Source organism: Lutra lutra, chromosome 11 (genome assembly GCF_902655055.1).
Source record: "Lutra lutra chromosome 11, mLutLut1.2, whole genome shotgun sequence".
Taxonomy (NCBI): Eukaryota; Metazoa; Chordata; class Mammalia; order Carnivora; family Mustelidae; genus Lutra; species Lutra lutra.
In genome coordinates, this window is record NC_062288.1 from 29,287,167 (window position 1) to 29,299,378 (window position 12,212).

At 35.3% G+C, this 12,212-nt stretch overlaps 1 pseudogene; it reads left to right on the forward strand.

The window, feature by feature from the left end:
• Nucleotides 1-766: 766 nt before the first annotated feature.
• LOC125081301 (histone-binding protein RBBP4-like) lies at nt 767-2,701 on the forward strand (annotated as a pseudogene).
• The last annotated feature ends 9,511 nt before the right edge of the window (nt 2,702-12,212 follow it).

Below are 12,212 nucleotides of genomic sequence, written 5' to 3' on the forward strand. Positions count from 1 at the left end.
ACCTAGAGGCAGAAGCAATGCCTCCACTCCAAAGTTCACTCTTTGTCCATTTTCAAATTTCTTCAAAAGTGGTTCTACTCAAGGAAGATTTTATTTAGTGAAGCAGAACTTACTAACTCTTTCAGGACAGGGACAATGCTTGCCCATGTCACTCCTAACAAATGACATTTTGTACATTGTAAGCACCAAATAAATGAATTTGTTGAAATGAATGAATAAATTTCACACTACATCCATTTTAGCTGTCTTTATATGTTATGAAGTCCATGGTATTCTGCTAGATCTTTATTTTCTTCCTTTGCTGGTGGTCATTACTTAAAATATTTGTAATGAAGCCATGTTAATGCCATTCAAAGCCATCTAATTTGTAATTGAAATTTTAATTCTACCCTGAAATTTTGTCAGGAAGAACTTTACAAATAGTTATATTTCACACAAAATTTAAAATAACAACTGGGAAGAAGAGCAGCAAGTAGAAATTGCAGATCAATGGTAGTAGTTATGGTAGTAGGACAATAGAAATATTTTTCATTCAAGCAGAAATATACAGGCTTGAAAGATGTTTATTTTCAGTTATGTTCCGTCTTCTCATTTTTCGTTATAATTATACTTTCACATTTAGATTTCCTCTCTTCAAATCTATTTTGTCTTTTACCACTATCTATATCCTAAAATACTCTATTCTGCTTTCAACTTTTTTATTCCTTCCTAAATAGGTGCAAGATTTTAAAAAATAGCAGTACTGGCCGCTCCCGCAACGCTCGACCCCGGGATCCCCCCGGCTTGCCTGCCCGCCATGGCCGACAAGGAAGCAGCCTTTGATGACGCAGTAGAAGAATGTGTGATCAACAAAGAGTACAAAATATGGAAGAAGAACACCCCTTTTCTTTACGATTTGGTGATGACCCATGCCCTGGAGTGGCCTAGCCTAACTGCGCAGTGGCTTCCAGATGTAACCAGACCAGAAGGGAAAGACTTAAGCATTCATCAACTTGTTCTGGGAACACACACGTCCGATGAACAGAACCATCTTGTGATAGCCAGTGTGCAGCTCCCTAACGATGATGCTCAGTTTGATGCTTCACACTACAACAGTGAGAAAGGAGAATTTGGAGGTTTTGGCTCAGTTAGTGGAAAAATTGAAATAGAAATCAAGATCAACCATGAAGGAGAAGTAAACCGGGCACGTTATATGCCCTAGAACCCTTGCATCATTGCAACAAAGACTCCATCCAGTGATGTTCTTGTTTTTAAGTATACAAAACATCCTTCCAAACCAGACCCTTCTGGAGAGTGCAACCCAGACTTGCGTCTCCGTGGACATCAGAAGGAAGGCTATGGACTTTCTTGGAACCCAAATCTCAGTGGGCACTTACTTAGTGCTTCAGACGACCACACCATCTGCCTCTGGGACATCAGTGCTGTTCCAAAGGAAGGAAAAGTTGTGGATGCGAAGACCATCTTTACAGGGCATACAGCAGTAATAGAAGATGTTTCCTGGCATCTGCTCCATGAGTCTCTGTTTGGGTCAGTTGCTGATGATCAAAAACTTATGATCTGGGATACTCGTTCAAACAATACTTCCAAACCAAGCCACTCAGTTGATGGTCACACTGCTGAAGTGAACTGCCTATCTTTCAATCCTTACAGTGAGTTCATTCTGGCCACAGGATCAGCCGACAAGACTGTTGCCTTGTGGGATCTGAGAAATCTGAAACTTAAGTTGCATTCCTTTGAATCACATAAGGATGAAATATTCCAGGTTCAGTGGTCGCCTCACAATGAGACCATTTTGGCTTCCAGTGGTACTGATCGCAGACTGAATGTTTGGGATTTAAGTAAAATTGGAGAGGAACAATCCCCGGAAGATGCAGAAGATGGGCCACCAGAATTGTTGTTTATTCATGGTGGTCACACTGCCAAGATATCTGATTTCTCCTGGAATCCCAATGAACCTTGGGTGATTTGTTCTGTATCAGAAGACAATATCATGCAAGTGTGGCAAATGGCAGAGAACATTTACAATGATGAAGATCCTGAAGGAAGCGTGGATCCAGAAGGACAAGGGTCCTAGATATGTCTGCACTTCTTGTGATTTTAGACTCCCCTTTTTTTCCCTCTCAACCCTGAGATTGATTTAACACTGGTTTTGAGACACAGACTTTGTTTGGCTATCCCTCTATGATAGGTACCATCAACGATGTTACTAGCCCAAACAGAGGGTGTTTTCTAAATATTAACTGGGGGACTTGATTCAGTAAAGCCACAGACTTATATTTAAATTTTCTTTAGGAATTTTCTAGTAACAAAGGTCTAAAGTAGCCACAGAAAGGGGAATATTGGGTGTGGTTATTTTTCTTCTTAGGCTATATCCCCAAGTTTTACAGACTCCTTTTAAGTAAAGGCTAAAGTGAGGAAGGATAGAGCCAAGTGAGGTAGGTGTCTGAGCCATGAAGTATAAATACCACAAGATGTCGTTTTTATTCAGGAAATGGGGGAGATTCAAGTCATATAAATTCCTATTCTAAAGTTTTCACACCTGACTTTCCAGGATGCACATTTCCCTATGTAGACCAGTCTCCTCTCAGTTTCTTCAGTTAAGTCAAAACTATGTGTTCCTCTTTCCCCATATATTTTTGCTTGTTAGTGTATTTCTTGAGCTGTTTTCATATTTCTTTCCTTTCTGTGAAATGGTTTTTTTTTTTTTAAAAACTTGGGACCACCAAGTTGTAAAGATGTATGTTTTTACCTGACAGTCATACCACAGGTAGACTGTCCAGTTGAGTTGAGAAGAGTGCATTGATAGCTTGTATTTGTTTTTAAAATTAAATTAATCCTGGAAAAAAAAAATAGCAGTACTTATCAAAAATAAATTAAACAATTGCCTAATACCTACATTTCATTACATAATAGAAATGTCTATTATTTTCTTTCTTTTTATGTATATTTTTGTCTTTATAACCCAACTAAAGGTGGCAATAGAGAACATAAAGAGATTTACTCATTTTTCTAAAAATTCATTTTATAGCTGAGGAAACTGAGACCCCAAAATGCCAAATATCTTATTGACAGTTATATAGCTGGTTTGAGCAGATCCTGACCTACAGATACGTCTACTGACATTCAGTCTGTGTTCTTTCCACTGCACTTCATTATCTTTCAAATAAATCCAGTATTTTTCAACAATTGCTTAATTTGATGCCATCGTTTAAGTTGGTATTAAGTTAATATTAAATGCTTATTATAAAAAGAAAATAAATTAATACCATTTTATTAGAAATGGAATACAAAGGTAATAGTTCAGCTGTGTTTCTAATAAGAAAAAACATAATATGTGATACTTATAGCTTTATATTTTGTAAAATAATAACCTGATATTTAATAACTTCAATTAATACTTTTCAACTGCCAGACTAATACTAACTAGTTTGTCACAGAGTTTCTAAATTATGTCCACAAAGTAATAATAGTTCTTATTAAACATGAAGGAAAGTAATAAGATACTTTAAACATGTCCTCATAATCTGCAATGGAAAGAACCACACACATACACGAACAGTTTTAAATTAATGCTCAGAGGTGCACTAAAAGTATTTTTATTATATAAAACTCCAAACATTGGTGCAAAAGAGAAGTCAACTATAAAAATAGATGATGTTTGTTAGAGTTACCATTGGCATTTTTGAAATTATCTAAATATTCTAAATAATCTAAAAGAAGTGATTTACTTTATCATTTACTACACTGACGAGTATATCAAAGATGTTATTCTAAATATTTTTTTCTGATAGTATGATCTAATCACCTCCTCTGTAAACACACTTACTTGCTCCCATGACCTCTACTGCTAAATTATCTAAGTTTATTAGAATATTTAGCAAGGTCATTAGCTTCTTGGGAAAGAAGGGAATGTTATAGGAGAGAAGTGTTTAGAACTATAAAAATTAATAAAAAATTAATTGTAAAATTTCAATAACTTGATTCTAATATTAAAATCTTAGAAAGGGTTACTCCTCCTTCTAAGATGTTAAAATAGGAACCAAGTTCTTAATGAAATTTCATACATACACATACATATATATACACACACGTGAATTTAAATTTATGTGTATATGCACATGTGTATATATGTGTGTGTGTATATATATTAGTAGTAGCAGACCTGGACAGCAGGTCTGCTGTATAATTCCACATCTATTTCACTCAGCAACTTAGCAAAACCTTCATTTCTTTCTGCTATGCTCTGTTGTGTCCTTTCCTGGAACATCTTCAATGCTTTATACATTCTCAGCAACTGTTTTGCTCTTGCCCTTTACTTTTTAAATCATAGCATGATTTAGTAAGGACCACTAAAAACCAGAATTTGTCTTTTTATGCTTTAAAAAATTAAATGACTTAAATTACACATGTGCGAAGTGCAGGTTTAGTGTATGGATATTTGATATTGAGTTCACAGAAAACTGTGCAGAGAAATATTTGCCAGAAAAAGGAAATATGGAAGGGGATAAATTAAATATATATTGTAATGTCATGCAGACACTGTGGTGTCTTTTTCTGAGTTAATAGTAATAAAATCTATGCCACTAGTCCAAAAAATATTTTGATAGAGATTTATTGCAATTCATAAAATTATGTGGTTTTGTAAATAGATTTGAGAAAATTTCTTTGCTGTATACATTTATTTGAGCATTTTACAATGAGGACTACAAAAATAGTTACTATAGACACTCAACTCCTTTGACTTTAATAAAAATAACATAATAGTTTAATTCAGTACAGTGTAAGAATAATTCTACATGTAAAAACCAAATGTGGGGCGCCTGGGTGGCTCAGTGGGTTAAGCCACTGCCTTCAGCTCGGGTCATGATCTCAGGATCCTGGGATCGAGCCCCGCTTCAGGCTCTCTGCTCAGCGGGGAGCCTGCTTCCTCCTCTCTCTCTGCCTGCCTCTCTGCCTGCTTGTGATCTCTCTCTGTCAAATAAATAAATAAAATCTTAAAAAAAAAAAAAAAATAAAAAAAAAAATAAAAAAAAAATAAAAACCAAATGTTTCTGAAAATATTTTTTTGTAAGAGGAAAGTGATAATTCTAAGTAATTAAGTTTCTTCATTTGATTATTCAGCAAAGGTATCTCAACAATTAGACTGGAAGAATTAAAGCTCAATGCTCTTCAAACTTATGTTTACATCCTTTGAAAATGGAACAGGGTACTTGCTCGCCGGAAATGTTAAGTTTGAATTTGGGGTGAAAGTAGAAGAAATGTTCACTTATTTGAGTGTATTCTGTGAAAACTGACTACATGTGTCACATACCATCTCAGTTCACAATACTACTGGCGGTAGTGACTGCTTACTGTTTTTTTTCAACCTGCGGATCACCATGTCAGTTTCTCATCTAGGATTATCTCATTTAGTGTGTACAGTTCCTAGTAAGGATGCTTTACATAAGAAAACTCTATTTCATATATGAGAAAACTGAGACAAGATCATATGTTGAGTGACAACAAAGGAATGTGATTACAGATCTCCTAAGCCCCCCAAAGTAGTGTTTAATAAGAGTAAAATATAGGTGGAAGCATTAAAGCTACTAAAATATACACTGAATTGAAAAAATAAGGCTAAAATTTGTTATTTTAGAACATGTGAAGAATAAAATTAATTCAATTACTTCAATTAATGAATTCCAATATTAATGAGGGATGATTTCATTAGAAGAGGGATGGTAAAGTCCCCTTTCAAGTGTCCTATCTAGTTGTCTGTTCAATTCTGCTCTAATGACTTTGATTCCTCATTGTGAGAACTATCTCATCATACTGCAGTTTCCACTTATGCGGATTTGTAATATTAATTAAATGACTAAAGTTTTTAGAGGATAAATCTTTGTGATATAGGGACATAAAATATTCAATCTATATAGGATTTTTTTGATTTCAGAGTAATATAAGCTATTACTATCTTTAATGCACAGAAAAGTATAAAGAATTTTTGGGCTTATCAAATGCAGAATTATAATTGCTAAAATCATATTTTTTGAAGTCCAAAGGTATAATAGTCATCCTTTGTTTTAAAAAAATTATTCAACTGTTAAGACACAAACATACCCTTCATATACCACTGTGTGATATACAGATTTCTACATTACTCTCAAAGATTCTATATGCTCTTTAGAAAATCCAGGTTAAGTGGGGCGCCTGGGTGGCTCAGTGGGTTAAGCCGCTGCCTTCGGCTCAGGTCATGATCTCAGAGTCCTGGGATCAAGCCCCGCATCGGGCTCTCTGCTCAGCAGGGAGCCTGCTTCCTCCTCTCTCTCTGCCTGCCTCTCTGCCTGCTTGTGATCTCTCTGTCAAATAAATAAATAAAATCTTAAAAAAAAAAAAAAAAGAAAAAGAAAAGAAAATCCAGGTTAAGTACCTGAAAATGTCCATCCTTTCATTTCTTTGTTTTTATTCTCTTTCCCATAGAAAAACTAATATAAATTCTTGTACCTACAGTCTTGTGAGGAGCCAGTTGCTCTTCAGAGAAGGTAGCTGTACCAACAGAGCAGCTTGCTTTCTCACCAGTTCTAGACAGCAGTAATCATTAAACCATTATGCAGAAGCTACTGGAAATGTTACGCAAAGGTAAGTATACATATATCCTTAAATATACTTACTTATAACCAATTTACATTACTCTAGTATGGATTACTTTTTAAAATTCTCAGCCCACGAAAATAATTCCACATCTATTTCACTCAGCAATGCTTTTCCAACAATGACTAGCTGGTATGTGCTGTGCTTCATTAAGCATTCCCTTCTGTTTCTAGTCTTCTTATTTTGGCAACTAAGCTTTACAAGTTGACATATGGAATTTACAATCAAAACTACCTCAAATGAGCTCTTTCAGTAAACCTTAATGAAGAATGATGCAATCCAAGAAGAACAAAAACATCTTGGACTCATTTTTTTTTCTTTTTTAGAAAACTATCAAAATACCTGCATTTAATATGATTATAATTCTCCTAATGCCATAATTGAAATTAATTAACAGACAATAACAATTTCCAGACAGAAACACCAGGGCTTAAAGACATTCTAACACTGATACACAAACGTTTCCATAATGGGTGGGAAGACAGCTAAAAAATCACTGGTACCATGTTAGTGCTTACATTCCAGTTTGATGCAATAGAGGATATGTTCTTACTCACTTTGGATTTTAATGGTGACACAGTATGTTTGTTTTTCTTGAATATCCACAATAGAAAGACCAATAAATTGGTTGATTTTTCTCATAGCAACTGAATTCATTCACACTACAGGTAAAACACACAAGTACATACCAACATTCACTTACACACATGATTGAAAACTGTTGAGTTGAAAGAGGAAGAGCGAAAGAGAAAAAGGGAGTGCAGGCCATGAGTATAATGGTTTACACGTGGATACACTATACATTAGAATAGACTAAGACCTCAGTTCCATGCATTTCAAGCACATTACCTCATTTGATTTGAATTGAAATATTTGAGCATTAACAGAAAAATTTAATTTCTTCAAATATGAAATCCACACCGAGACAAAGCCACATATTGTGAAAAATTTTTGGAAAATGTATTTCTGATAAAGGACTTGGATCCAAAATATACGAAGAACTCTTAAAATTCAATAGTAAGAGAATTAATAACCAATTAAAATATTTTCAAGATATCTGAGTACCAACAAAGAACACAGATGACAAATAAGTACATGAAAAGATGATCAATATGATTTGTCATAGGGAACTGCAAATTTAAAAAAAAAAAAGAAATACCCCTACACACCAATTAAAATGGCTCAAATCTAAGACACTGGTGATTTCAAATGCTGGCAAAGACATAAAGGAACAAGAACTCTTATTTAGTGCTACTGAGATTGAAAAATGGCATAGCTGCTCTGCAAAATAGTTTGGCAGTTTCCTACAAAGTTAAACATGGTCTTAACTTAATATTCAATAATTGCGCTCCTGGATATTTAATCAAATGGCATAAAAACTTGCTCACGAATGTTTGTAACAGCTTATTTTCAATTTCCCAAAACTGAAAGCACCAGGATGCCCTTCAACAGATGAATGGGTAAACAAACTGTGCTACATCTTTAGAGGGGAATATTATTTAGCAATAAAAATAATTATCAAGTAATTAACATACATAGATGAACCTTAAATGCCTACTGCTAATTGAAAGAAGTCAGACTCAAAAAATTGCATGTTCTATGGGTCCAACTGTATAAATTTCTGAGCAGGACAAATTATAGAGGCATTAAAAACATCAGAATATTTCAGAGATTCTGGAAATGAGGTAGCACTGACAAAGTGAAACACAAGGGATTTTTTTAGGATGGTGAAACTGTTCTCTATAATACTATAATTGTGGATATATGACATTATGCATTTGCCAACCTCAACTGAACTTTACAGCACAAAGAGTGAACCTTACTGTATACAAGTAAAAATAGTTAGGAGGCTGGGTATATCTTTAGTATGGGATGCAAAGTATGACAAAACCATCTGTCTTAGCAAAACCTCACTGAAAAATTTGGGAAGAGGTACTGGCCTAAGTAACTGTGGAAATGAATGGAGTCTTTAAGACTAAAAGAAAAAAAAAGGCACTGCATCCTACCTGAAAAGAATATTTCCCTCAGCAATATGGGTTAGAAATTTCTTTACTGTTGTGCACACACACACACACACAAACACACACACACACACACAGAAAGAGAGAGAGCAATGGAACAATTAGGTAAAGTGGGGAAAGTGGTATTAGCTAATTATAGAGAGAAAAAGGGGAGACTGAAAAGTCTATTCATAAAAGAAAGGCCTCTGTCTCCTGAAGGAGAAGAAGAAAATAGCAGGAGAAGGAGAGCAAGGATGCCACATTCTTTCTACTTTGAATGAGATGAGACTTCAAAGCAGGTGACTGACCACATATCCCAAGTCATGTGTCTGGGGGAAATGGACTGGTGAAAGATGAAAGTACACATGTGACAGAAGGAACCAGAAACTCAAATCATGGCATGACTGAGGTGACTATGCTATGCCAATTTCCTCTAGAACAAGCAACTGTCTGGCCCAAGAAGGCAGAACCATAAGCTAAGAAGTTAGGCATAACATCTGTTACAGTAAAGCAAGATGCTGAGGATCCAGGTAGTGAAGGAGTAAGAGGAAACATGCAAAATATAGGCCTTCTACTACATGTTTCTATTAAAAAGCATAGCGGTGGTGACAGTTTAACAAAATAGAGTAAGAATAACTTCCACCTTAATTTTTTTTTTTGACCTAAATTTACGGTATCCTTCTGGGTTCCTCAGGTTCTGAGTGACATTATAATATTTTGGTCATATCTGGACTTGGTATCAAAATAACTGGGCTCAAAAACTTGCTCCATTCTAAATCTCATCATCTGTAAACTGAAATAATGAGGAAAATATTGAGAAATCTATCACAGGTTTCTTTTTTTAAAAAAGATTTTATTTATTTATTTGACACAGAGAGAAAGAGATCACAAGTAGGCAGAGAGGCAGGCAGAGAGGGAAGGGGAAGCAGGCTCCCCGCTGAGCAGGGAGCCCGACTCAGGATTCGATCCCAGAACCCTGGGATCATGACCTGAGCAGATCATGACTGTGACCCAGGAGCCCATAGTATATGCATTTTTAATTCTCATAAGAAATCCTTGATAGATTTCTTGGGGTGCCTGGGTGGCTCAGTGGGTTAGAGCCTTTGTCTTGGGCTCAGGTCATGATCCCAGGGTCCTGGGATTGAGCCCCGTGTCGGGCTCCCTGCTCAGAGGAAAGCCTGCTTCCCCCTCCCTCTCTGCCTGCCTCTCTGACTACTTCTGATCTCTCTCTCTCTGTGTCAAATAAATAAGTAAAATCTTTTTTAAAATGCATATACTAATAATAGTTCAGCCCGGCTAGGATTATTGTTTAAGAATTGCATGTATTGATAAATATAAAATACCTAGAACCTGGCCTGGCACATTTAAGGATGACATACTACTTAATATTATTTTTATTCTTATCATCATCATCTTAATCATCTCGAAATATCCCTTTACTACCTGCAGTCCTGGTTTTATGCTGCCAGGGTTTCCTTCATACGAACAGCAAAGTAATCATTTAGAAAGGCAACGTAGGTCACACTACATGCCAGTTTAAATTATCCAGGAAATACTAATTTACTTCAGTAAAATAAAAATGTGTTTTGTGGTTTATTAAGCCATTCATGATTTATCTTCCAAGCATCTCTTAAGATTCACGTCCTACCTCTTGCAACCTGCATCTTCAAAGTTAGCCATAGCAAGCTTGTTGCTACCTCCTAAACTGGCTATATTTCACCTTCCCTTTGAGTCCGGGACAATGCTGCATTCTGTCTAGAAAAATCTCCTTCAGCTGGACCCTCATTCTCATCCAAGACTCTCCTGGGATATCACTTCTCAGGAAGCTTTCTTACTCCTTTTCTATTTTGGCATAACTTTGGATACCCCAGACTTACATAATATCATCTGCACATGCTTCTGGTACAGTTCTTATAATACAACAATTTATTGTTCTTTTCATTTGTCTGTGCTTAGTAGATGCTTAATGTATATGTAAGGATAAAACAAAACATGAGAGCATCATAGTCTGAGGCCAGTATAATATGAAATTAAAAACATTACTACCATATGTTTATGAAGGAGTCAAGTTTTATAGAGCCTCAAAATATCTTTGAAATCCTTCAAATTTAGTGTGGGGAAAAAAAAGTACAACTATGTAATTATGGAATGTTTTTTTTCCTAGGATTTTATCTATGTATTTATTTACTATTCTTGAGATAGATAGCATGCAAACAGGGTAAGGCAGAGGGAGAGAATCTCAGACTGTGAGCCAAGTGCGGAACTGGATGTGGGGCTCAATCTCACAACCCTGAGATCATGACCTGAGCCAAAATCAAGAGTCAGATGCTCAACCAAATGAGCCACCCAGGCACCCCTGGAATGTTTTTGTGTACTTTTTTCTTTCTTTCTTTCTTTTTTTTTGGGTAATCAACCTAGATTTTTTTTTTTTTAAGTATATGGATAGCATTTGGTGGGACCTATATTTCTTACCATTGGATTAGAAGGTCATATATAAACAAGAATAGGCTAGAATGTTCCATGTGGTAGTGGATTACAACTGAAAGCAACAGTATTAATTCCTGTTTAGCTTAACATGGATTCCGATAATTATATATAGAAATATTTACAGGTATATGTGTTTGCTTGTGTGAGTATACACATACATAGCTCCTTACTCTTTCATCTGAGAGGGCCTAGTAGCAAAACCACCTCAGCAGCAATAAGTACACTTAGCACCCATATTATGTTCTGTAATATTCTTCTCCAATAGAAGAAACAAGGGATCCCTAAAGAAATGGCTAATTCTAAGAGTGGAGCAGGAAATACACAAGATGAGCCATCTTGTACTGCCAGAAAGAAAATGCTAAAAACAAAACAAAACAAACAAACAAACCAAAACATATACACGTGATGGGAGTATCTCCAAGGGACACAGAACTATCTAACACTCTATTTGCTTTTGACATGTATATGAATATATACATATGTGTATTTGTGATGCAACAAAAAGAACTGGAAGTTATTAAATATGAAACCTCTTATAAAAACCTTAATTTCCTAAGAAACTGTTCCAAATCTATCTTTTCTTTGAATATAGCCTGAGCCTCAGTATTTCCATCTCAGAAGGAAGTATTATGTCAGATTTTATGACAAAATAAAATTTTAAAGGAAGGCTCCTATAATTTCAAGTTTTGCCCAAATTCTATTCTCCACAGCTCCCAGCCCCACATGAAATTCACACCATTACTTAACACAAGTTTCAACAGGAATAAATTATTCAAAAGAATATATTTAAAGCAATTTTCTAGAAACTTATGGAATAAAATTAGCTAGATAAATCATGTATCTGTATTTAGCTTAGTTTATATTTAAACATTTTCCCTCTAATTATAGCTCTTATTGAATTTAGACTAAAAGAAGTACCTCACAGTACTGCATACAAAGGTAACTTAGTTGTTATGTCTGAACTGTGCTTTGGGGGTCCTATTTAACATTTAAAAATAAGCAAGATTTATCACCCTTGGTCTAACTCATTCTCAGGACAAATCCCCTCCAGCTATTTAGGTATTTCTAAGTGGTTTCAATTTGCATTTAACCACT